The 27,225-nt window shown below is 41.1% G+C and overlaps 1 long non-coding RNA gene across 1 annotated transcript in view; it reads left to right on the plus strand.

Moving 5' to 3' along the window:
* LOC113951678 overlaps positions 1–17,362 on the plus strand; it is a 56,755-nt gene extending 39,393 nt beyond the window's left edge. The window contains exons 4-6 of the long non-coding RNA XR_003529242.1: positions 9,368–9,494; positions 15,226–15,315; positions 17,125–17,362. This is a non-coding gene — a long non-coding RNA (uncharacterized LOC113951678). The remainder of the gene's footprint in view (positions 1–9,367; positions 9,495–15,225; positions 15,316–17,124) is intronic.
* The last annotated feature ends 9,863 nt before the right edge of the window (positions 17,363–27,225 follow it).

The following is a 27,225-nucleotide window of genomic DNA, read 5'->3' on the forward strand; positions in this document are numbered from 1 at the left end:
GCAGGGTCAGACTGTAGCTGTATCTCAGCTCTTTGCAGACCTTTTGGTGCTCCAGTTGTCATCTTCACTCACCCCTTGCAGCTTGTCTTGAAGAGACTTTTCTTGCATATTTGGTGGTTTCAAGTAATATCTCCACTTTTTTTTTTTTTTTTGAAGGAAAAGGAAGGGCACCTTTCTTTTGAATAAAATCTGTCCCAGTCTTTTTGCAATCCTTTGAGTGCAACAATGCATTTGTGTATTTCTCCCTTTACCTTCTTCCAACAAATCAAGCAAGCCTTCAGTTCACATTTTAAATGGAACTCAGATGATTTGTAGGCAATTTTGTGATGCATTGTAGAATATTTGTACATTTATGAGCTCAGGTCAGAATTTTCCTTGTGTCTAGAAGAATGAGCTATCCTTCCCCATCAGCTTTCAGAGTCTTTCAGGCATACATGAAAAAGACTCTGAGTGATTTAGGCACCTGCTGAAAGTCAGTTAGACTGAGGACTCTACTGCACTTTTAAAAATATGACTTTCTTCAATGTATTAAAAATCCCAGCTGCAATAGCTGTAGTAGTAAGGTGTTAAGTTGAACTCTGCCTTTTTGTAAGACAGGATAGTTTTTCTCTGTGTTCTGGCAGACATATAATCCAGAAAAACAAGTCATTAAAAGATTCATTTATAAGGATAAACAGAATTGACAAAGAAAGCTAGCTTTTGAAACGAGGCTGAAAAAGTATTTTTTTTCCTCAAGAGGTGATGATAGATTTCAAAGCTCAGTCCCTGCTACCTCATGCCTACACCGTAATTCCTCCCCCAATTAGCTGTTTGTAAGGCAGTGCCATCTTCTACTTGTCACATTATAGGTTTTATTCAAATGAAATGCAAAGGGAAGAACGAGCTGATACCACTGTCACTACCTGAAAGAAAAACCTCCAACCTGTCCAGTACTACCAAGTAGAATTCTATTGTGTAAATCTGCTTCCTTATTTTGGGAACAAATGATAGGCAGGACATAAAATGGAAAAATAAATTATACTCACAGGAGTAAATGATCAGTCAGGCAATGTACTGAGGTATCATTAGGGCTGATGAATCACTATTATCATTATAAAAATAACATATAATGCTTCAAATCCTGCATTGTGGTTGACTTCTTTGCTGATGAATATTTATGCAGTTTCTTTTGTTTCTTTGTGTGTCTAACAGATGCCAAGCTAAGTTCAATAGACAAATTGCATCTCTGTGAACTGTCACAGCCTTGTCCTTGTTTTTTCTAGCAAACTGAAGTTAAATAGCAAAATGGAATAAATAAACAGAGGTCAGAACCTCCATCTCCCTACAAGATTCAATAATCTGTGAAAGAATTCAGTTCAGATCAAAGGAAGAATGAAAGCTAATTCTTCTTTATTTGAAAGGAACTGTTTGCATATCTGCACTCTGAGGATCATAAATTACCTAACCTATGCCTAGGTCATAATCTAATTAGCCACTTACCTCTGCTAAATTTCTCAGTATTCCTTGTTTCTATGCTCCTTACCTGCAGTGCAGGATGGGAGAATTATTTTAAGTGTATGGGGTTTATTAGCAAATAAGGCTTTTAAACAAATAAAAAATTACAAGAAGGAAAACAAAGACGGTTAGGTAGTGGTATTTGTGGGCACAAAAGCTGAGGTCAACATAATTTATAACCTTTTTCAAGGGGCGATAAATCAGGTCAATTAATTCAATGTCTTAGCATAATCTTGTTCCAAAACAAACTGTTATCTTAGCATGGTAGTATTTATGGCAGGTGATTTTTTTGGGTTTTTTTTTTTTTTGCATCAGGGACCTCCAAATGTACAGTCCTATTGATTTGCTTTGCAAGCTTTCTGTAGAAGGTAGAATCAATGGTGCACTGTCACCCAAACAACTCTGAAGTAGAATTTATAGATTTGGGGAAATGACTTAATTGCTGGAACCATGCTTGCAGCTAAGCCTGCTCACTTACACATGTGCAACTACTGTGCAATATTCAAGTATTAGGTATCAAACATATAACAGTACATAAAGTAACTGGAAAAATGTAAGTATTTCTGGAATGTCACCACTCTTGTGGTGTATTACACAGCATTAACTGATGCTCACACAGGGATACCATCTCTGAAGTTTGTCCCATATACTGCCTAGAACAACCTTGAGTCTTTTGACATCTTGTAAGATACACAAGGCTTCCCACAACTAACTTAAGCTATACAAAAGCAGAGTTTGCCATTTAAAAACCATGCCAGGCAGAGTTAGGTTAAGGATTTTCTCCTGTCTCACTACCAACCATTTCTCTCTGTCTTCATGTGGAAAGTCTCTCCTTGCAAAGGCAGTACAAGGGATTTGGTAATGATTCAATGGGCTAAAGAGGTAACATGCCATCTGAGAAGCAGATAGTTTGGCATCGCTTCACTAACTGATACCTTTGTAAAGATCATGTCTCTGATAAGCAAAAACTCACAAAAAAGTTGATTCTCCCTTGTCAGCTTGACTGTTCCAGTGCCCATTTTTTCGATGTAGGCAGTGCCCATCAATACAGGTCCCACTGGTGATTGTGATTACTTACAACCCAACCTCTTCTCTGAGGTCTCGTAGTCCCTCTGTTCCAACTTCTTCAGAAGGTTTCTAGTTTGTTTTTTTTTTTCTGGTAGTGCAACACTCTACATCTTTTGGGCAGCTTTGCCCAGGAAATTTTAATATGTTCACAGAAATCATCACCTGCCATACCCAGCTATACAGAAGGTACTGAGCCTTACACTGAACACCTCCTAGGTTCTTCTGTGCTTGGCCACTGCCAGGATGTTTCCTGCCAAGGGATCACGCAATGTGTAACACCATCCCGTTTGCTAGCACTACTGACTCTTGAAAAAAACATTATGTATGGAATTAGAGGAGTGTTTTTATGGGGAAATCTTTTCACACACCTGCATGATTCTGTCTTTAGCCAGTATCTCTTCATGTGGGATCATAAAGTCATTTGATTCACTTGCTTGACCAGTTTCTAATTGGATATAATGAAGCAAAGCAAAATAGCTGTATACACTCCCTCTAGCACTGCTCAATTATTCCTCACATCTCTGTGACGAGATCAGCAGGACCGTCTCATACATGCCAGGCTCTCCATGCAGCTGACAATCCCACCCTGCTAATGAGGCTTTACTGCTACTTCAGCGCCGTTACATTTTTATTCACTCGTCCTTAGATTTACACTTCATATGAGCCTCTGTGAGTACTGCATGAGCAAATCAGCTTCTTAACGCAAAACAAATACACGATCTGTATGTATTACACATATATACCTTTTGCTAAAAATCAGCTGTGCATTAAATGGACGGTATTTCTATTTAAAACAGTGAGCATGGTCTGAACAGATACACTGTGAGCAGGTTGCCTAGGCAACAAAATTCCTCAGCTTGGAGGGGTCTATAACAGAAGATGTTTAGCTGGCTTTAGTTTTGGGGCATGGTTTCTAAAAAATCTTAATTGACTCCTTTCAAATGTATTTTATGTAGTGATAATGCTATGTTTCAAGCAACAACTAGGACAGATACATCTATCTCTGCTACAAATTATAGCTATAAAGCATATAAAATAGAGACAAAGGTTAAAGGGTAACTTATTTCACAGTTTGGCAAGTGTTTAGTTGTTTGAGCCTTGCTTCTTAGCTACTACGTTTACTGAATATTTGTTTATTTTCTTCATACATGTAAAGCATCAAAAATTATTTTTGTGAATTTGACTGCAGTTGGGCTATCGGCTACCAAAATTCTTGACCTTGATTTTATTAAGTTCTATATTTTCTGTAATGTTTTCTGTAAGTCTCCTTGAAGCATGCTGTTCTCTCCATATAACAGCACCATAGAGAGTGGTTATCCATAATCCTAGAAATGGTGTTGGACCCATTATTGAGGGAGATGTGTAGACATTTTTGTCTTGCCTCTGGGACTGCACTTTGACTTGTGGGATTGCACCGGGTTTTTGATAAGTGGGATGGGCTTTTTCCTCTCAGTAGAGCATGACTTTCGTCTCCCTTAATAACCCCTGCCCCTCAGATGGATATGGGAGCAGGGTTATGTGTTAACATGGTTTTGCAGCAAGGCCTGAGGGCTCAGTGCAGGTCAAGCTCTCACGCTGGGGGTGGTGGATTTATAACAGGGTAGCTGTATTCAAGCTCCCAGAGCTTGAATCAGTCTGTTAGGGGTTGTATCAGGCTCTGCTGTTAAGGGTGACATTGTAGGGTACAATTGTACCATCAGTGTGAAGATGAGGGTGGCTGTATGTTTACCTGAGGGGATGCTGCAGCACAGCGTTGGGAAGAACCATTTCTGAGATATCCCAGCATCAGTTTCCCAAGAGTTCAGTGCTCACAACTGGAGGAAAAATGCCAAAAGGCTTATCTCCCATTAGTCTTTAGTTAACTGATGAGATAATCTAAAATATTCAATATTAGGTAACTTCTGTTGTTCTTACAGCACCAGAGGCTTCTCTAAAGCCAAGCTGGTCATGGCAGCATGGGTACATCCTGCACATCTGTAGCAGCTGACAAATTGCTTTCAAAGGTGGCTGTGTGTGCAAAGTTGTCCCCATTCGGAGGATCTCTTGGGAACCAGGTTTGCTGCCTTTCCAGAGATTTTGAAATTAATTAAAATTTGTAGGAAGTGAGCCTTCAGATCTCTTAAGAAGAAGTTTCAAAAGCAAAGGCTTAATGTTTCTGTAGGTGATTTTTTCCATAGCACTCAGGAGATTTGAGAGTGTGAGGCTCCCTGCAAAGCAGCAGGACTGCGCTCCTCAATCCCTTTAGGGAGAGGATTGTGGGCTGCCTACCCAATGACGGGTAGGACATATTTCTCTGAACAAAAAGTTGAGAATTTTCCACCTTGTGCTTCCTTTCTGCTCACCTGGATTATACTGATCTGCGCCTAAAGCAAATGTAGGGCTGGGAATCAATCAGCCATAAGTAACTGCTGCTGTCTGGATTTAGGTATTTCTTAGTCTCTATCTGCAGCTGCAGTTTAAGGGGAGGCATGTGCGATTTTGTGAATTTTAACTTTGGGAGGAAAGGATTTGGCGTACATCTGTTGTGGACAGCAGAAACCTTACACAGATGATGGTGACATTAATTTTTCTTACCTTCACCAAAATTACATCTATTGCCTCTCCCAAATTAATACTGATGTTCCCACTGTAGATTGAAATTTCTCAGCACTTTGTTTCTTGAGCAGATATTTTTGCTTTTCAGTCCTGTTTTCTACAGATGTTTTTAAAAACCTCTGTTAAGTGTATCTTGAATGCAACACATGGAAATAGTCGTGTGCACTCATGCTTGTGTATTCACAAAAAAGAAATTAAAATAGTTTGACCCTTATGTGAGGAAATCTGGTAAAAATGACCTGTCAAATATACTAAAGTTTCAGCGCCAAATGCAGGCAGTGAAATGTTTTCCACTCAACTGAGACTGGCTCATCGTCTTCTTGCTGAACACCCATGTGCTCCCTCTCCTACGTGCAAGATCTTTCTCACTTTCATTAGCTTTCCCTAAAAATTCAGAGGGTATTGTTTGTTTTCCTCTGCTGACACATTTTTGCCTTTTAAAGCTCAGCCTTGCTGTATGACTATGAAAGTACTACTGAAGCTTCTGATTCAGCATTTTTATTCTTGATTGTCCATCATTTTTTTGTCCCTGAAAATCTCAGTTGTTTAGACAAGAGAGAGATGTCAGATTCAGCTTAAAGGAACTGGCATGATAGCAGCCTGTTACTAGGACCTCTCAGTGACTCAAAACAAGATGCTTTGTTCATAAGCTTTCTTTTGCATTTAGCTCTGGACATTTATTGTGGCAGGTTCCACTTAGACAGATGTCTGTTGCAGGTCCTGTCTTGTTCTCACATTAAACAGGAAAGATGAAAAAATGTGCAACTTATTGCCAATGGGGTAATGAATCTCCTCATATTTTGACAGAGCCTGTTAATTCAGTTGTGATCCTGTGGGTTGTTTAATCAATTCTTCTTGTAGACACACACCAGAAGGGTAGAGACACATCAGTCCCTATGTACTCAGGAATAAAAACAAAAACTCTGTTTCAGGTCGATACAAAATAGACAGAAAATACCAAGTTTTAGTCAACTAAAAAATTTTAGAGCAAACTTTTCCTTTTTTTTTTTTTAATTGCTATTATTTTTTTGGTATTTGGCTGAGGTTTTAAGACATTTTAAGGTAAGATGTAAAGGGACTTTTGGAAAGGAACCGTCACTTGGAATTGAATGACAGAAGTATTTGTTTAAGGAAACAAAACAACAAAAAAACCCTTAAACCCAACCCAGCATGCCAACCTGAGATGTCTAGATGGTTACCATCCTGCACCTTGTTCCCTCCCTAGACCCACTCTGACATAAAAAAAAAAGTGAAGGCAAACCGAAAGGTTCTTTCTCCAAAAAAAAAAATACTGTAGTATTACCAGATCACCATTTTTTCCCCAAAAGCATTCTTTGATAGAAAATGCTTTACTTTGTGCTTATCTAGGAGCACAGGACATTCATCTGAATTACAGGTGAGCATAAGGAGGACTACAGATCTTCTGCTATCAGCAAAAAACAGCTTTAGAGTTAGCCCTGCACTGGAATTGCTGAAATCCTCTTCAACTGAAGGCAGTGGCAGCGCAGTCCTTTAGGAGGAAAACAAACAAACCGAAACCAATCTGTGGGGCATTTATTAAATCATATAGCCAGAATTCATGCATACAGTACTTAAGTCAGTAAAATCTGCTTGTGAGAAATACATTTGGGAGCAAAAGTACTTAGGATTTCTCAGTGTCATTTTACTTTGCTTTAATTTTCAAGTTAAATTTGGAATAGCTTAATGCTTTTTCTGAAATGTAGTAGAGCATCGAATCTAATAACTGGAGAGTGGCAAAAAAACTAGAAAGGGAGGTAAGGAGTATATACAAGTGACTGCTGAACCCTTGCTCCTTCCATGGCTAACCTGAATGCCAGGCACCTAATGCTGCTATGATATATGCTTATTTACTCCTAATAGCAGTGGAAGTAGAAAGTGCTAAGGGTGGTCCTTTTTTATTTTTACTTTTTTTGTCCCAAGTGGATGGTTATGTTGAAATTGTAGTCTGGTTGGCCTGTCCCTGCAGTAGCAGATAGGCCAGTCTAGCTAATCATGTTACAGTTTCATGTCTTCTGCTGGTATTCCCTGTCTCAGCACCCACAGTGTCCACTGTTCAGTGGGCTAGTCCTCCTCTGTCTCATCCCCCATGCTGCCTTAAGTGCAGACCCAGACATATCTGCACACAAAAAGGCCCAAACCCAGTCACTTCTTCCAATTTCATTTCTACTGTCTGTTGCCATTGGTTTCACGGAGTATTTCTCTATTTTAATCTGACATTAAAAACACGAAGTCCTACTGGTGTTCTAGGTACCCCTCACAGTTGTTGAGAAATGCTGTGATGAAACTCAGAGCTTATGTAGACTGTTCCCTCTTCAGCAATAAGCCTTCCACACTCCTTTCACCACAACTGAAATCATCTATCAGGCCATATACCTGCCTACAAGTCATATTTACTCCCAGAAAACACCTTCTTTCTCTTCATATCTCTAGAAGACTAAGACATTCCTTGGGAGTTTTAAAGAAAGGTGGGCTGCAGTGGTCCCAGCACAGCACAAAAAGGAAGTTAGAGGTTTGTCCTCTGGATTTGGTGACTTGAAGGAAGATGAAGTTCCCAGTGCCAAGAAGTTTTGTGAATGCAGGAATGACTTGAATCATCTGCAAAAAGTCACCTGCAGAACAGCTTAGAAATAATTTCTGTATTAAGTAATTAACCTGTAGCAATTGCCTGGGGAGGAATGATTTCACAAACTTTATGATCAACATAAAGTTAGGCCTGGCTGACTAGAGAAGGAACTCTCCAATCTCCATGTGTAGTGAGCTCACAGAAATTTGGTCTGCTCATTTGAACAAGAAAAATACCTTTGAAGCCCATTTATACCAAGGGAAATAGGTGTATTTCAGGTAGGTAAATCACAGCTAATGTTCTTTGAGGGAACTGAATTCTGGACTGAGAAGTCTAACTCAAGGAAGATGGATCTGGGAATATTTGCAGTGTTGATCTGCTTGCTGAAGCTAGCAAACTCACTTCTTGCATTTCAGGGATTTTCAAATGTTTATTCTGTATTTCTCTAAGTTGCCTCAGTCCTGTAAGGGCTTAGGTCACTTTGTCCTGCTCAGCAAGATGGGGGACAGGGTTTTATGACCTCACATGCCCCAGTGTCATCTGTTATCTTTCTTTGTAATATTTTTTTGCTTTCTTTCCCTATTTCTATGGCAACTTTTGACAACGTCCCTTCTATTATGCAGCTCAGCATAACTTGGAAGAAAAAAACTGTTAAATTTTCAACAGGGTCAGATGTCAGGCTTTTTAGAATGAGATTGAACATTTGGCTGGTTCTGCTCATGTTGGCAAAGTAGGGGAGAAAATTCCTTTGTGGGGAAACTTTTTCTAAAATGTGCAATACAGGCTGTGATTGTGGGTGATATGTCCCTGCCCTGTATCCCCAGCATGAAGTAAAGGCAGGATGACAACAGGGGAATAGTCCAGCCACCGGTCTGGAATACCTGCATCCTTTTAGGCAATTGCACTTCTTTCATTCTACTGCTTCCTGGGTTTCTCTGGGGGAACAAGGCAGTCTAGTGTGCTTGTTCTCCTGCTGCCGTGACAAAGGGACAGGTTAAAGTGGGCTTTGCTTCTTATCTTGCCTTATTTAATGAGAAGAATCCAGAGATACACAGCTGCCCTCATCCTTGCTTACTAATAACACCTCAATGCTGCACAGAAAAATGCAATGGTAAAAGGCAATATCCACAGGGCACATGTTCCGTTCATCTCTGTTCCTCAGCAATTATGATATCTGTAGTGAGCCACCGAGGCAGGCACAGCTATGAATGACTATTTTAGCAAAGTTGCTGGCATGGTGGTTGGTTCTTCTACATCACCTTAAGAGAAGCTGCAATTGCCAGACATTATTCAAGAGCTGGACTCCTCAGTGTAGGACCAAAATATTGATGGGGGGGTCTTCCAAAATTCTGGCCTGACTAGTTTTGCCTCTCTGGAAATGAGATGGCTAGAAGAATCTCTGACCTCGTATTTGCAGTCAGGAAAGATTGAAAGAAACTCTTCCTGTACACTAAGGCTGTGAATGAGATCAAAGGGGGCTCAGAGATCAGAACTTAACAGGAGTCAGGGGAAGAGCAAATAGCAGTTGCTTTTAAAAATTCAGATATGTAAAATGAAGATCAGCAGTTTCAAAAGATGTCATGTTTGTCACTGATACACTCAATTTATTTTTGTCTTCTGCTCTAGGAAATGACAGTGTCCTAAATGAACATAGTGGAGAGCATGGGCAGGCCAATGAACACACCTTAAAACAAGTGGCTTTCCTCAGATGAATGAAGGGACACACTGTTTGCAAGCCTTCTAGTGCTGAGAGGTGAGTGACGGGGCAACATCTAGACTATGTCTCCCCAGGGGTAGGGTTGAGGTCTCTGTCTGGGGCATTCCTGGCAGGAGATGACAATATGTGTCCCCAGCCTACCAACATGAGCTGTGAGAAGCAGAGGGGTTGCACTGGGCTAGCTGTCACCTTTGCACCTGTGATGGTGTTTGGAGGGAGACAGAAATGCAGCAGGTACGATTTTGAATCAATCCCTCCCTCCATTGCTTTGAGGAAAGCAGAGCGGCTGTCAGGAGGAATATCCCTATTCCACATGGCTGTTCCATGTAAATATAGCATTGTAAACAAAGACTTGCCTGGGAATTAATCCCAGGGTGACTAAAAATACACGGACATATTTTTACTGGCTCTTCTAACACTTAGCACAGCACTTTTTCCAGTCACAACTGATAAATATTTCCATTAATGCATGTATAAGCAATTCAAAGAGTTGCTGCTAGCAACTTGAAAGGCTGGGACTTTCAAGTATCAAAAACCTGAAGTGGAGAACAGAAGTCATGCCCAAACGCCAAGCCCAAATACTTGTATGTTGTGGTGCTGGTGAAGCACTCAAAGCAGGGAACTTTAGACGGCGTAGGAGGGCATTGCCACCACACAGCCCCACACTAATACAGCCAGTTAGTGCCTGGCTGAGCTGTCTGACTCTTATGGGGAAGAGGGGTGTATCATAGATTTGGAAGCTGCAGGGATATTTTTCTCTGGGTCTGATGTAGGCAATAACATGCCACGGTCGCACACTGCCTGGGTTTGGAGGCCATCCTGCCTCCTTGGCTACCCAGCCTTCAGGTACAATTCCTCCCTGCCTAGCTGTGTCAATCATTACTTTCCCCCAAGAGTCCATGGGAAGAGAAGTGATGAATAGAGACTAGTTTATCTATTTTAAAGAGATTAATTTATATTTTGCATGAAAGCTTTCTTATTTTTGTGAAAAATAAACCTTATTCCCTCTCTTTTTTTCAAATCAGAACCATATTCTGCTGCTTGTGGAGGATATTTGTATTTGTTTCAGTGCTCTATATTCAAATAACCCCTTCCTCACTTAGGAACTCTTGAATTTTTGAAAACTATAGGGAACTCAATGGTGTTGGCAAATGCATTTCTTCAAAATGGTCCCAATGGTGGAGATTTGAAAGCATTTATGAGCCGTTTTAATAATCCCTCTACTGAGCTACTTTATAACTTTGGATTCTAAAATACTTCCCTGACTCTGGCCTAAATCACTTCAAAAACAGAATTTAGACACTTAAATCATTAAAAGAAAAAAATCCTAGCAGTAATGCGTAAGTCCTTTTGAGAGTAAAACTCAGTGTCTTCAGCATCAAGTCCACGGAACCCACATGTCAGACAAGAAAGCAGGTTTTGCTAGCAAGAAAATCCCCTCAACTTTGAGAATTAAACTGCCACGACACCCTACAAATCATACGCTCTTTTTAGCAACCTGTCATCAAAGTTCAACATCTTTTTCAGGCCTCTCACATTGGAAAAAGTTGCCTTCATGAACTATAAGACACACAGGCATCCCTCTAGAAAGGTCAAAGCATGACAGATTCCTTCTGTGTCATATCTCATACAGCAAAATCAAGAAAATTTTAAGTGGTGCACAAATGCAGAAGCAAAAATAATTGGGGTACACAAGTTAGATGACCTACCTAATTGCACCTCAAACAAGTAATGCCTTCATAGATACACATGGGAGAGGACTTAAATATAGATCCTGATTTGTATTCTTCAACGTGAGAGTGTGGTTGGCTATTTTTTTGTGGGAGAAGGGGAAACAACAGAGTTGGACTGCTGCAAACACCTTGTGATTCTGCATGTGCCCAGCACTAGGATAATAGCTAGAAATAGTTTAGACATTCATTTTGCCTGAACCTGGATGCCTACTGGCAGACAGGAAATATGACCTGTGGGAGATAACTATTTTTCTCAAGAGGTAGCCCACTACCTGTCTGAGTACAAAATAGGAGAGATATTTCTACTTGTTTGCAGTTTGCCTAAGGGGCTAGTTCATAGAAACACAGAATATACTGAGTTGGAAGGGACCCCTCAGAATCACTGAGTCCAGCTCCTGGCCCTGCACAGAACACCCCAAGAATCACACCATGTGCCTGAGAGCATTGTCCAAATGCTTCTTGAACTCTGTCAGGCTTGGTGCTGTGATCACTTCCCTGGGGAGCCTGTTCCAGTGGTCAACCACCCTCCAGGTGAAAAACTTTTTCTTGATATCAAACCTAAACCTTCCCTGACTGGGCTTCGTGCTGTGTCCTTGAGTTCTGTCACTGGTCACGAGAGTGAAGAAATTGCTATTTGCCCCTCCACTTCCCCTCATGAGGATGTTAAAGAACATCTCGCTGCATCACAGACTGCAACATTTGCATAAAGCAACTCTTCATCAGCCTCTTGTCTCACCACTACTTCTTAGAGTATTTTGGTGGGGCACAGTTTTGAAGGGATATTTACCTCCTTCAGCAGTGCTAGAGATATTCAGGTTTTCTAGGTTTTGAAGAATGACATCAGTAACTCTGGACATCTTTGCTGTGACAAGATGTCTACTGGGATATTTTGGGGAGGGGGGGAGGATAGCTAAGCCTAATAACAATAAAAATTTAAGCAATAAAATTCTGACTAGCTCCTTGAGTTTTTCCTTTGGGGGTATTATTTTGAGGTTGTGAAAATAAGAAAAGAAATCTTGTGGTTAGTTTGGCCCACAAAGAGCTACTATGAAGACAGGGTGATGGATGTGTTTCATAGAATGAATATCGAACACATTCATGTGTTTGTTGGAGTGAATAGATAGCATTTCAACTACTTCTTGAAGCTGAAATACTGATCCTAAATATGTTTGAAAGTGGGCAGAATCTGACTGACTACAGCCCAAGTGACAGGAGAACTGAGAAATCCATGTAATGAATAATACTTGGGAATTTCACCCAAAAATGTTATTCTTACTACCCCATAATTTTTTCCCTGAACTCAAGTATTAGTTGCCTGACATCCTCAAAGCCAAACGCAGGGACAGCCCACCTTAAACTTCTCATCTGCAGTCTGACAGGCAGTGTCTATGTCCACCACTCCATCTGCTTAACCTTCCCAGGAAGCTGATGTTCATCTTTGCGCTTCAGTGAATGGTTTTGTTTTACTGAAAAGGAACCTAGCTCAGTAGCACTCAAGGGGCTGTCAAATGAAAATGGAATTAAAAAATGTTGGCAATTTCTCTAATAATCAACAGTCTGCTTTGAAATACTCTTGACACTTCCCTTTCAAATTAACTCAAGAAACATTTTTATATGCAAAAATCTTAAGGAGTTTTTCCTGACCCTGAGAGTTTGAAGATTGTCTGTTTTATACAGAAAGTTGAAGAGAGGTCCTGAGAAAGAAGTCTGTAGAAATTCTCAGTTTTAGTACTTTTATTATATCCAAAATAGGTATTGTACAGGTGAAGGCTTTTTGTTTTGTTTTCGTTGGGTTTGTTGCAGCTTCCTTGCAGTCCATCTGCACGCCAAAATGAAACTCCTTGAGACTCAGACAGGAGGAAGTCCTGCTTCATTTCATATTCGTCTGGTAATACCGGGTAGCCCTGGCCCTGGCATGAGAAAACTTGAATTTTGTGGGATTTTTGGTCAGGTTTATCAGATCTTCCTATTTGATTTTCTGGGCTGCTGGTGATTCGAAGTATCAAATACTCTTTAGGTGGAAGGTTTTGATTCAATGTTTTCTAGCCTGTGCCAGCCATACTCAGGTTCCTCCAACTATATTTTTCTGAGTTAAGGCTTCTTAGAAAAGAGAGGCATGCACACACAAAACAGACCTGAATACATGCTATAAAAGAGATCTTTGTAAGCTGAAAGTGCTAAGGCTTTTGAAAAGCAACCTAATTTCATCAGGTCCTGCTCAATCTCCCAATTGGTTTCTCTCACCTACAAAGCTAATCTTGCTGACTGTGCTTTATCAGCACAGAATTTGCAGCACTAATTGGCTGTTAAGGTTTATGCAGGTGCATTGGTGGGAAGTACTTATTGGCTACCTATTAGCTACTAGTATATCTTCTACATCTTATAAACTCTGTTTGCTCCCTAGCACAAGTGTGTAAACTTGTAGGACCAGACCAGACCAGACCTGGAAGAAAGGACAATTCTTACCTTAATGACAACACCAGCAGGTGCAGCCTTCAGTATCTGTCAGCACAAGGTGGTGAGACTCCAAGGGGAGAGGCACAGCACATGGCACAGGTCAAAGACCTGCACAGCTCTTCAGTGGGAATGACCCTAGCACAGCATGCTCTGACAACACTCGGCCTTACTGCCCACCCACTGACCTGTTCTTGCTCACTGCTAGGATGAAAGCTCACACTGTGCACATGCAGCAGCCAGGATGCAGTAACACAACCATCAACATACGGTTCACGCTATGGTAGATGTTACTGACAGTTTACAACAGGGTACAAGGCCAAATGCAACAGCTGTGCAGCTGAGAGGCCCGAACAAGTTGCACTATTGGGAGGTTATCATGTCTTGTAATTGGCAGACCAACATTTTGGCACAGTGGATAACCCACAGTCACTTCCTAGAAACAGTTTTGTCCCTGAGGGCACAGTGCTGAGTGTTCTCCTTTTGTTCACAGATTCCCACAGGTTCAGTCACTGGTGGAGTCTCTTCTAACGCGGGTACAGTGAGGGTGGCAACTTCAGACTGGTCATACTGCAAAGCTGACATACTACACATTTTACTATCTGGCTCAAAGGATGGGAAAATAACGGCTGGCATGCAGAAAAGGAATAGAATAACTTTATATTTTTACAATTACCTGATTAGTCATTTCATAACACTTTCTCATAAAGTTATATGCCCACATACTACAAATTTAGGGGGTTTTGACATCTCTAATTGAGGAAGCTCTTCTCTCTGCCAAGTACTGCTTTTAATCTGTTTTTACCTACTCCTTTTACCTATTTAAGGACCATTAATTTCTATAACATTTTTCTGAAAGACATGAAAGTATAGTTCTCACTTCTGAAGTTGCAAAGATAGCTTAATGATAACAAATTATACTTTACCAGATTGCATGTGGGAAACATTTGGATTTAATTGAATCACTTGTTTCTTCCAACTCAAATATCATTTGTAAATACATAAATTATATCTACAGAGACTTATATACATACTTGACAATTTCTACACAAACATATTCACGATCAGGTCATTTTGATCATATTTAATAGTGGGCAGAAACAGAGTTTCTCTTTTATGGACTCTGAGACACTTGAATTTACACCTTATTTTCTTCTTTCCATAACTTCAGTCATGGCCATAAACTAAGTGTTGCACCTTTTCCTCCTCATATAAATATGTAAAAATGGAAATCATTAAAGCAAAGTTAGTCAGTGAGTACTTGTTAATATTTATGTGGTGGAATTAACTATTTGCTCTCCTGTAATACTTATTGAAGACATTTAAAAATAAGATAAAACTGATGTTAATGACTATTTCAATTCTTACTCCATAGGAGTCAGATGTTAACAGCATACTCAGAAGTGGGGTTTTTAATTCTTTTATTCAGTTTATTAGCTATTATTCTTAAACTGCTGTTCACGAGGTTGTTTGTTATTTTTTTTGTTCCATCTCTGGCCTATAAAAACAAAAAGATAATGTTTAAAGTTGCAATTGCTACATTTAGGCTCAGATTTTTGCCATCTTCCTTTCCCTCACAGGAAGCTTTTAACCTATGACTTATAATCATGTGCTGTAGTGTCAACCTCAGGAAACATGAAATGCAATACTTATGCCTCAGTTATAAATAGGTAAGCTTATCCTCTCCTATTTTATTAGTTTGGGCCAGGATAGAGTTAATTTTCTTCATAGTACCTTATAATGGTTATATTTTGTATTTGTTTTGAAAACAGTGTTGATAGCACAGGGACATTTCAGCTGCTGCTGAGCAGGGCTTATAAACATCAAGGCCTTTTCTGCCTCTCACACTGCCCTGCTGCTAAGTTGGGGGTGCATGAGAAGCTGGGAGGGAATGCAGCTGACTCCAACTGACCAAAGGGATATCCCATACCATGTCCTCATGGTCAGCAGTAAAAGCTGGGGGAAGAAGAAGGAAAGAGGCGACATGAAGCATTTTTCTTCCCAAGTATCTATTACTCATGGTGGAGCTCTGCTCTGCTGGGTGTGGCTGAACACCTGCCCACCCCTGAAAAGCAGTGAATGAATTCCCTGTTTTGCTTTCCTTCCATGGTGTTGCTTTAGCTATTAAATTGTCTTTATCTCAAGCCACAAGTTTTTTCACTTTTACTCTTCTGATTCCAAGCAAGCAGGTGTGTGGGGCTGAGCTGCTGGCCAGAGTTTGCTCAAAACAACCATTTTCCTTCAACATTTCTTCTACTACAGAAGAATCAACATTTTCCTATTAATTATTCTCCCCTCAGAGATTTCTTCAGTACTTACATAGACTTTCTTGAAAGAACATGACTAAAATCAATAGCTTGAGGACTAGGTTCAGCTGCTTCTTTTAAAATGTTGTCTTGCAGAGTGTAATCCTACAGAGGTACAACAAACCAGAGAGCCCCAGTATGCCATGAAAGTGCTTGGGTTTAGAGCATTTTCCTAGAAGTTGATGGAGACTTACAGAATCACTTTGTAAGACTATCCGCTCCTGAAGTTTGAATACTTTGTCAGTGTCTTCATTTGTTTCATTATTTGGTCATTTGTTTTGGATTGTTAGGGGCTTTTTCCAATTAAAAATACTATTAGTTTTTTGAAGTTGCAGTCTTCTCCTACTTTTTAAGTGGGCTTCCTGGGCTGTTATCTGGTTCTCATTGTTGTGATTAGCCTCTGCAGCAGGCCATCATTACTAGTTAGAATTTGCACAGGAGCTTTCATGTATTCTACTTGCATATTCAGCTTCACCCTCTTAGTTATACCTAAGTAACTATGTAAAATGTAAAAATGCTGTAGCTTTATTGTGTAGTTGAGTAATGATTCAAATGGCATTTGTCACAGCCTGCATCTTCCTAAAATTTCTACACTGTGTTGATAGATGCACCAATATCTTACACTACCCAATAGTCTTACATTAAGTCAACTTTTAAGTTTGCTACATATTGAGACTGCAAACTGAAAAGCTGAGAAGTAACAGAGTTACTGCTATTCCTTGTTGCTTTGCTAATCAACATCTTATAAATTTTAATGATACTGGAAAGTCACACTGGTAAGGGCAACAGTACCTTCATAAAAATGAAACACACCACTCATATTCCTGCATATTTTGGATATGTGCCCAATGCAGAGGCAAAAGGCCTGTGCTGGGCAACTGCCCATGTGCTACCTGATCCTGCCTGGCTCCTACCACCTTCATGGGGGTAGGAGTGCAACTCCTACTCATTGTCGTGCCAGAGGGAGCTCTTGACATGGTTGTAAATAAATTGCTGCCATCACTTGATTATAAGTAGCATAGTTTAATATTGAGTATGTGTTGAATAATCAACTTACAAATATATAAATAGTAATGAATTACTAGTTTATAAATATTGTCTGATTATTAAACACTCAATAATTAGTTAATAGGCATAGAAAGTATTGTATAAGCGTAACATATCAGACTGAAGATGCGTTTGGCTACTTTCTGGAAAAGTGCCTTACTTCCTCGGAGTGGAGGAGCTGGTTCAGTCTTGAGTTTGTCTTTGGTGAGTGTGGGCAACTGGGCCAGTGGCACTGCTCCCACAAATTGCCTAGCAGGAACCATGCATGTGCTGGGACACATCATTTCTGCCCTTGAAAGGAGATAGGGAGAGACCTGCCCAGGGTTCCCTGAATCTCTGAGGAAGAAACCAGGCTGCTTGTGCAGAGGACAATGCTGCTACCTGCTCTGCTTCTGTCCAGGGGTAGCCTTGCCCATCTTTAAGCTAATTAAAGCTTCTGCTCATTGTAGCAGTGTGGGTTTTGGCAAGGTCATAAATCAATCACTGTCTTAGGAATATGAGCTGTCATAATTGTGCATGGTCTAAATGTGAACTAATGAGTTAATGACTATTCCAGCTGTTGTACACACCTTGAATAAAGAGTTGGACACACAAAAACAGTATGAAAAGTGTCTTTTTCCCCAGAGACTTTTTCAGACATTGAGTTCAGCCTGTTGTAGGCTGGTCTCTCAAACTTTGGGGACCAATATGACCGAACCCTCACCCCTGGTAGAGGTCTACATACCCTGCCCACCTCCTGCCTGCCTGGAACACATCTTCCCAATCCCTCGCACCCTCCTGCTCAGAAACAGATGACTCAGTCTCAGTTTCTGAGCCCAAACATGCAGGACTTGGTCTCTGCTCCAACTCCACAGCCCAGCCCCAGGAACCCTTTTCCCAACCCCAAAGACACAGGACTTTGTTTCATTTTTAGAGCACCCAAAACAGCTCCATGAACCTGTTTTCAAGTCTGGAAAACTCAGGACTTGAGTTTTTTTTCAACAGAAAACACAGGTCTTAGTCTCTGAGTTTGATGATTCTTGGACTTAAGGCTCAAGGACACGTGTCTTCATTTGAGGCCCACAGCCCATGATTTCCCCTCCTTTCTTGAAGTCTGATGAGCTGGGGTTTTGCACCCCCAAAACTGCCCCCCCTGAGCCCGTATCTGGAAAACAGGGTTTAGAACAGGCTTCAGTGTCCTGGGTTGCACCGGTTACTCTAGTTCCAGCCTGCCTGTCACCTTCCTCATTCCAAGGGCCACTCAGCTTATTGGGTGCCACATAATGCCTTCGTATCTGGGAACTGATGTTTTTGAAAGCAAAGCCAGAGTAAAAAAAAAAAACATAATGATCCATTTCCACATCTCGGGTAGAGCAGAAAGTTCCCTCAGGGTCACATATACTGACAGCAGGCACTGAAAGTGTCAGAGCTGCTGTGAGAGCACACAGACATGTTGGGAACTGCAATTTCACTGGAGAGCACATGACTGGGTCCGTAGGACTCTCATAAGTAAAATACTAAGCAAGGGGGAAGTTAAAAACAAAGAGAAGCCCAGTGATCTCTCTGACATCACTTTAGTGCCTCTTTTCTACAGATTTGTGCATGGGAGTGTGGATGTATGAAGGACACACACTGCTTCTTTCATTGTGCCTGAAAGACAGACACAAAACCTCCTACAACTCTTTGCTGGAACAAGTACCAGGAGAAAAGAGAAGTCTCATGCATGGAAGCCAAGTCTCCAGCCCTAGCCAATAACAGAGGACTCCAGAGGTGAGTGAAGGCTGGGGCCTTTTCAAACTGACGGGAAGTCACCCAGCCTGGCATTGCAGCTGGTAAATCCTATGCTGGACAGACCCTTCCTTTCCCTGGAGCTGTCTGGGGGGCTGCAGGGATTCAGGAGCCACCAGCTTCTGCTCACAGTTAACTGCCTCCCAGCTGCTTGCACATATTTCTAAGGGAAAGGCATAGTTCTTTTGTGATGCCACAGTGTCATGACTACCACCTTGTTGTGTTAGTACTTTGTTACTTTGTAGACTGATTGGGCTGGGATTTTAACAACACCCTTCAAATTAAGATCAGAACCTTTCATTCTCATCCCTCCTCCCTGATTCTGGGCAGTGAACTAGCTCTCTTGACTTTGGAAGATTTCTTCACAGATTGTTTTGGGAAACGAAGATGTCTTGGGAACTGGCTGTCTCTCCCAGAACTATGCAAGGAACATAAGGGAAGATACACCAAAAAGCCAGGGATTTTTGTCCGAACTGACTGTCTGATTTTGCTCTATTTCTCCCAGAGAGACAACCTGCTCTCAGGTAGCAAAGGGCAGCAGCCACTCAGGGCCCTTAATTAAGCCCCTGCTTAATTAATTAACCTTAATTAATTAATTAATTAACCTGAGCAGGGTCCTCCCACTGCCATTTAAACTCCAGCTGAGGGGTCCTTCCTCTTTTCCTCGCTGTAGGTAGGTCTTTGTACACGCCAAGTCCTTCCTAAACTTGGTGTCCTTCCCTGGATGTCTCAGTTTCAGCACCTTTCTGTATTTCCATTCTGTGTGCTGCACCTTTGGCAGAACCTGCTGTTAATTCTCGCTCTGCTCTGCTTGGCTGCTGGGGGAGCTGGGCTTCACCTATGAGACTGATGTACGTCGGGGGCTTGTTTCTGGTTGGTTTCCCATCGTGGGATTGTTTGGGGCTGGCCTGTACCTTTGGGTTCAATTGGAAGTGGTGTAGGAGGCTTTTGTCAGCTTGCAGCTGTGTACCCTAAAACTTACGACCCTTCCTTATCAGATGCTGCTCTGCTCAGATGTCTGGTGCTGGTTTCTGGCTCTTCCGGGGATATAGGGTGATACCTCTCTCTACCCTGATGCACTGCCACAGCTTGGGGATCAGCACCTTTAAGAGCAGCTAAGTAGCTCCTGGAGCTGCCTGTGACCTTTCTTCTGTCTCTTGCACCCCCAGGGAGAAATTGCTTGTGAGCAATCCAGCTCCCCTGGTAGGACTGCTGGGGCCTCTGACTTGGGACTTGTTGGTTACATCCTGATAGTGGGCAGGTGGCTGCCTTGAATACAAGGTGGCCCTGACCAACCTGATTTCCAGGACTGCCCACAGGGGGGAAGTCGGAAGAGGCAAAATGCTTGGCTAGTTCCATATACCTACCTTGTTAATTCTCTGTCTCCTCACTCATCTCAGGAGGGGTCCCTGGGAGCAACCAGTCCTGGAACCTCTCTAGACCTCTCCCTGTAGTGGAGAGCAGCCAGTGGCTGAGGGCACCAGCAAGCCTTAACTGCCCTGAGCGGTATTACCTGGTACCTCAACCTCACTGGGATTCCCCTCTGGGGTAGGGAAATGGGTCTAGACAGTGGCAGGATTTGACAAGGGCTTAGATGTGCTGTGCTGTGGAGAGTGTGGATGGCTGCCCTGGGCTCTATGGAAGCCTTGGCTGTCTCAGCTCTGAGAGACTCAGTTCTAGTCTGTAACAGGCCTTAAGGGCTCTTTCCTCCATTGGGTTAAGCAGCCAGTTTCAGGAGCTGACCTGTGTTGTATGAACTTATGAACCTGAAGTTTTTTTGGATTAACATATACTTGCTTGTGTATCCTGTCTGTGTAAGCCCTGTATAACAGTCTGCACAGTGCTCTGAAATTGGGTGCTCCATCATCTCCATGTGCTTACAGGGCATCACTGATATTTATGAACTCACTCTGTGTTGTTGTCAGAGTGCAAGTTTTGCAAATAAACAAACATGAGGGGAAAAGCATCTAAATCCTTTAGCTGCACAAAATATAAAGTCCCTGTACACACAGTAAAAGGATTGTGTTTTCTGTGATCCTCTAACTGGTCAAACCAACAGTCTTTTTGTGCTTCTGATGACTTGGAGCAGAACTCATGTTGCCTCTCCTTCCTCTGATTTCTCTCCAGATGGTGAAGACTTCCTCCCACCAAGAACAGGTCACAAACTTCATGAGCACTGTCCTGCACAAAGCTGTGTGCTAGACTAATAGGTGTATGAGGCCTGGACAAACACCTTGCTGGTGGAACACAGAAGTGAAATACTGCAGGAGGTAAGAGGCCCTTTTTATTTCCTCTTTGACTTTGGATTTTTTCTTTCTTGCTGATGAAGAGCTTTTACTGACATAAGACAGCCTGGCCACTGTTGTCAAGGGACTCTGCCTGTCAATTTGTGGGCAACTTGCTTTAGTGAAACTGTTCCTCTGATCTCAGGTGTGTTAAACTGACAAGATAATGGAAATTAACCTTATTTGGCAAGTGGCCCAGAAGGAAAATTCTTCTTTTGGGAACTACTACTGCAATTCCTAGCATGGTGAATCTTGTGGTGGGAGCAGCTAGGACTTTTTGTAACAGTGGCCAAATTTGGAGAGGTTTGCCTGGCCCCAATAGCCACTGAGGTGACAACTAGTGTGTGTGACTCCAATTCATCAGCTGGGTATGGGCCTTTATAAGCATTCAGTGCTCACTTCTCTGCCAGTTTTTTTCACTGTCCTAGCACCTTATCTGAGGAGAAGATAAAACCATACTTTTCAAAAAAGTCTTGTGTGACCTGGATTTCCCCCTCCTTTTACTAAGGCTTTGGAATAGTGTAGCTACTGAAGCTTTGGGGCAGTGAAACTTTGAAAGGTGCAACCTATCTGCGGTCCAAAAGCTGTGTCGTTTATTTCAGAATTAAGACAGGACATATGTTTTAAATGGCACAAACAGAGAAGTTTTGACATCAGCAGAGTTTATGTTTGACTATGAAGATGAAATCACTTCAACTTACAAATAACTGTCATATTTTACTGGACTATTTAATATTAAGCAAAGGCTCTTGTAAAACCTTTAAGATGACTTGTAATGAAAACCAAAATTGCAGTTCTATTGTTGAAAGTAGCTTGATTGGTTAAGAGGTCTATTTCTTGCTTGACTGCCCACCTGCCACTTTGTCCTTAATTAAAACCTGAATGACAGTCCTTCTTCTGAGAAGAAGTCTCTCCACCTTTAAGACCAAAAGGTGCAAGTACCATTTAAGTATGTATTTATGAAGGTAGTGCTTAGTGTGAGCTGTGTTTTTAGAGGTTTTTGAAACAAGGATGGGAAGTACATTGTCTTATTTGCTGGACATTAGTCTTACATGTTTGAAATCCAAAACAAGTTAGTACTTTTTGCAGCTGGAAAGGAACACGTTTGGAAGAATCAACTACTGTGTATGTATTAAGGCAGGACAGTTCTTGCTTTAAGTCAGGCCAGTTTTCTACCTGCATTGCTGAGAGCTGTTGTGTGAAACCCAGTTGGGTAGGCACTGGTCAGAGTGCTAAATCCTGCAAAGTTTCATGGGTGTTTCCATCGTTTGCTTGTGCTGACAACTGATCTTGAACACAGAATGTGTTGCTGCCAAAGTCGTTAGAGGCATTGGCTGCACTGTCCTTCCTATGAGTGAGAAATAGTGTCATGCTGAAGATCTGAACAGACATGGCCAGTAGAATGGTAAAGGAACAGCTGTAGAGACAAAAGAAAGAAATGCTATTACTGATGCTTTTCAGCATTAATAACATCCTGATCCAGTGATCTCTCATACACACCTGGAAGTAAAGTGCTGAATTCCCACACTCTCCTGGGTATGTCAGAGTGAGGGGGGATCAAGGATGCAGGTATAGAAGAGGTGAACAGGCATTTGCTTGATGTTATGCTGGTCACAGGTTCCTGGCTGTCTGGCCTGCCTGTGGAATACTTTCCTGTCTGCAAAAGTGCAATATTAAGCTTTGAGTGGACAACTGATAATTTAGAGGGTAATTTATAGTGTTTTCACATCCCCTCATATAAAATGTCTTGTTTATTTTCCTGATTATTCATTTCAACTGTACATATGATTAAAAATAATGAATGTTATTAATTTTTATCATTAGTACTATCATTACGCCTACTCATATCCTTTGATATTATTGCAAAAATTATCTTTAATAGTTTTAATCGGAGCTATTCCCCATGCTAATGAGAATATAAATCAAAGTATTAAACATGGTAGAAAGTAAAGTTTTGGGCTATATTCTGAAACTGAATCTCCTCTGTGCAGTAGATATCTTGAGGTTTTTCTTGGAAGAGTATTTATGTATGTCTCGTCCATGTACTTGAACAAGGGGGTTTAACAACTTGACTGACATCAATTAAACTGTCTGTGGCAGTAGGGAGACATATTCAAAGGCAGGAGAAAGAGCAGCTAGGATACTGGTGAACACTATTCTTGCATAGGTCAGGAGGTTTTATTCCACTGGCTGCAACAAGGCTGAGTACTCTGGGGAATCCCAACTGAAGGACTTCAGCATGAAGTAGGGGCAAGAAGCCTGAGCTCTGGTATTGAGTAGATGTCAGTCACTGAATTCCATAGGAGCATGCAATAGGATTCCCTGTTTAATTACCAGGATTCCATCTGTTAAAGCTGAGACATAGCAAAAAGGAATAAATAATCTCTCTGGTAATCTTCCAAAGGGTGTCTTCTAAACATGGTAAACCATCTCTGCCCTCTTGTTGTCCTCTGTTGCTTTGCTGTTTGTAACAGAGCGAAGCCTAGCAAGGATGTGGTGCTGGCAAGGGGTCAGAAAGTCAGGCTGGTTTCCTGTGTTTTTTTGTTTTATTGGGTGTTTCACCCAATAGCAGTTAAAATACCATTAATTTTTGCAAGGCTTTTTTATTATTATTTTTGCAGTAAATATTGAACTAAAGCTCACTTCATACAGCACAACGTTCTTGCCAATATGAGCGAAAGCAATATAGCAGAAAATACTTTGGCATGTTTTCTGTGTTCCTAAAATTTCCTGTTCAGAGTTGAGTTCCCTGCTTTAAGAGGATTGCAGACTATTTGCTATGGAGTCTGCTAATGAAAGGTTTTCAGATACTCAGTTAAAGCTAATTGTTGCTAGTCTCGTCACAATTTTTGAGGCCAAGGATGTTGCTGTGCTGCATGGGGGAATCTGTTAGTGCATTGAATGAAGCTGCTAGAAAGCAAAAATCAAGAAGTGTAAAGAAAACAGCATTATGCACCTAACCTAAAGCTGTGGGCTTTATAACTGGGTTCTGCTGGATTCATCTCTGAGGTTTTGACTTTCTCCTCACTCCATGGTGAAACCCTATTCCATGAGAACAGCAGTGATGTAGCTGATAACTCTACAATGGTTTTGTTTCTGTAAATGGGGTGGAAAGTAAAACCTGTTGATAAACTCCTCATATGAAGAAAATAGGGCAACAAATGAAACTGTTGAGTGGAGAGTTTAAAAATACTTTTTCCTTGCAGAAATTAATTAACCTGTGGATCTCACTGTTAGAGAATGCTCTGGAGGGTATTAGTAAACCTTGAGAAAGTTTTAGTCAAGTTAATGAACATGTTTAATACGTATGAATGCAGTTAATGCTCTAGATAAAACCTCTCATGGGAAGACTCATCTCTTACCTGTCAGAGTGAAAAGATACTGCGGGGTAAAAATTTGTATTTATCCTTCCTCTATAGAAGACATCAGCTAGCTGGACTTCAGTCTCATCCAGAACACATCCTCATAGCTTCCTGTTCCTAGAGTTTGAAGACAACTGGTTCCTCAGCAATTTAGGTGCTAGCCTTTAGGGTCACTGAGAAAATAGCCTGAGCCTGGTGAACTGGAGCTGGATCCTGTCTAGAACTGGTATCAACAGTGCTGGGAGGCAGAACACTCTTGCAGGGAGGGTGACCAGAGCTAAGCGATTTGGCCAAGGTCATTTTGCAAGCCTGCTGCAGTCAATTTGAACCTGGGTCACTGGTGTCCTGAGGCAACATGGGAAGTGCCCCTTGGTCCTTTCAGTCTGCAACATCCTCCATTGGTCCATGCATGGTAAGTGCTCCCCTTATAGCGATATAAGGCACATCGGAGGATAAATGCCTTCAAATCTACTTGGCTTCAATAACGGGTTGTAATGGAGGCAGGCTTGAAAAACTTATTTTTAATGTTAGATAACACTTCTGTATTATCGATGCTTTTTTTACAAGAGGAGATGAAAACTATGCAAGGAAATGGGGGGGATTACAGATGTGATTTCTCTTTGCCCTCAGTAAATGAGGCCTTCGGTGTCAGTTGTCTTTCAAACTAGTTGATTGTATATAATCATGTCTGTCTAGGAGCATCTCCCGTTTGAATAGCAACAGCTCCCTCTGTCTGCCTCGAGTAAACGATGGGCTATTGCACATCAACAGATGATGCCATTTTCTTGTTTCGTGCCCAGTGAAATTCATACTGTCTGGGTACATTTGCAGCTTAAATGGATTAACTTTGAGAAGGTTTTAGATTTTCTTTGTATGTTTTTAACAGTGGCTGTAAACTTTTTGCTATTACTTTGACTTCCAGTTTATGAATGGAATATTTGTTTAAAAAAAAAGTGGGAGGGGGAGGGCTAGCAGCTTGCATTAGTGCAAGAGACTATTTTCTGTTCAAAGGGATCTTTGAACAACCCGTGAATTACTGTCACATTGAACGTGTCTCTGGAGATTTGAAAGTTTTATACCGCTTCCAAAGTGCCACTATTGTCTGTGTAACAAATGTGAGCTGAACTGTTCTGTTAAAAGTAAGTCATGCACACTTAAGAACATAATAGTAGTTCAGCGTTAACAATGCTGCGACATTCATTTCAGCAAACTGTTACTGTAGTACAACTGAAGCTCTAGCAAACCATTTACCTTGTGATGAAGAGCCAGCATGCGATTAAAGGCATACTATTAACATTTCCTAGCTCTCTTCTCACTCTGACATTTGTCCTGTATTAGGTTTTTTGATCATAATCTCAGCAGCAGACTTTACTACACATAGCAAGCACTTGAAGGTTTCACAAAACTACCTATAAAGAATACATCATATCTCATCTGCTATTTGCTGCAATAGGTAAAGGAGAAACAATAGCCTGGCTGAACTTTGTTTTGCATTAAAATATTTTACCCAAGAACTTCCTGTCATTGTTAGGTTTTTTTTTAAACATATGAAAATAGCTAGGGTTTCAGCTTCAAAGTACAACGCAGATGATGACTTGATGCAGCTCTGCTACTAGGAAGGTGTTTGCAGTGCATTGGGATGCAGAGTTTATTCGGATGACAAGCCATAAATTCTTATTTTCTACCACAGGAAGAAAGTTTGGGAGAGTTTGTGGGAGATGTGGTCCAGCCAGAATGCGCTGGATTTAGGTGACACATACAGTCCCTTAAGCTGGCTACAGTTCCTGTGATTTTTTTACTAGAGTCTTTCTGAATAAGTCTTTCAGTGCTAGAGTTTCAGTTTGTGAGAGCTTTTCCTCTTAACATTGAATACTCAAATGGATGGAGAAATACATTTTTCTGTTAGGTTGCTGTTACCTCTTCATTGAATAGGAACAAGGTACTTTCATGAGTTTTCCCCAAGCATCCAGATTAAAACAAACAAATGAACCCCCCAACAACAAAAATCAAACAAATCCCCCAACAACAAAAACAAACAAAACCCAAACAAAACCACAAAAAAACCCCACCATACAAACAAAAAAAGCAACCAAAACAAAACAATAATAAAAAATAATAAAAAAAAAGCAATGTCAGTTTGCTGTCATTGGTGAGTTGTGCTTTTGGAGTGAATTACTAAGGTTGTCTTGGCAGGTGTGGGCATGGTCAGTGGTGTAAGAGAAGTGGCAATGGATATGGAGTTGAGTTTTGTGACATGTCTTAAACAAATGTGTATGCCTACACTTCAGAAAAGTCTTTTAAAAGGGCAGCCATTTGTACAGTCCTCTGGTTTTTCATGCTTCATAACCAGGCCCAAGGGATGGGGTTTAGAGGCATGTAACTTGTGGAAGATAAAATTAAAGCTTTGGCAGAATTAGAATGTGCTCAGAAATTTTGATAGCATGTACCATTAGCTGCTGAAGGTCTTTTAGCACCCTAGTCTCTCCTTGGAGATGACAGTTCCACCATGGATGCTCTTATTGGATGTCCCCTTCTGGATTTAACTCCTATACTTCAGACTCTGTAATTATGCATGTAAAATAAAATCCCTTTACACTGAAAGGCCACTTCTTCAAATTAATTAATATTTCATGGTTTTTCTTCTCCTTCAGTGAATGTTAGATAGAACAAACATTCTTGAATGAAAAACAGTAGCTACTGGGGGGTGGGAAGGAACTTAAGCTGTACAGCTCCCTGACAGTCCATTCAGCCTCAAGGTACATGGCTAAATTATTAATTTGGTCATTGCTGACTATTCAGTCAATGGCTAATGC

The sequence above is a fragment of the Corapipo altera genome, unplaced genomic scaffold (genome assembly GCF_003945725.1).
Source record: "Corapipo altera isolate COAL_440 unplaced genomic scaffold, ASM394572v1 69, whole genome shotgun sequence".
Lineage (NCBI taxonomy): Eukaryota > Metazoa > Chordata > Aves > Passeriformes > Pipridae > Corapipo > Corapipo altera.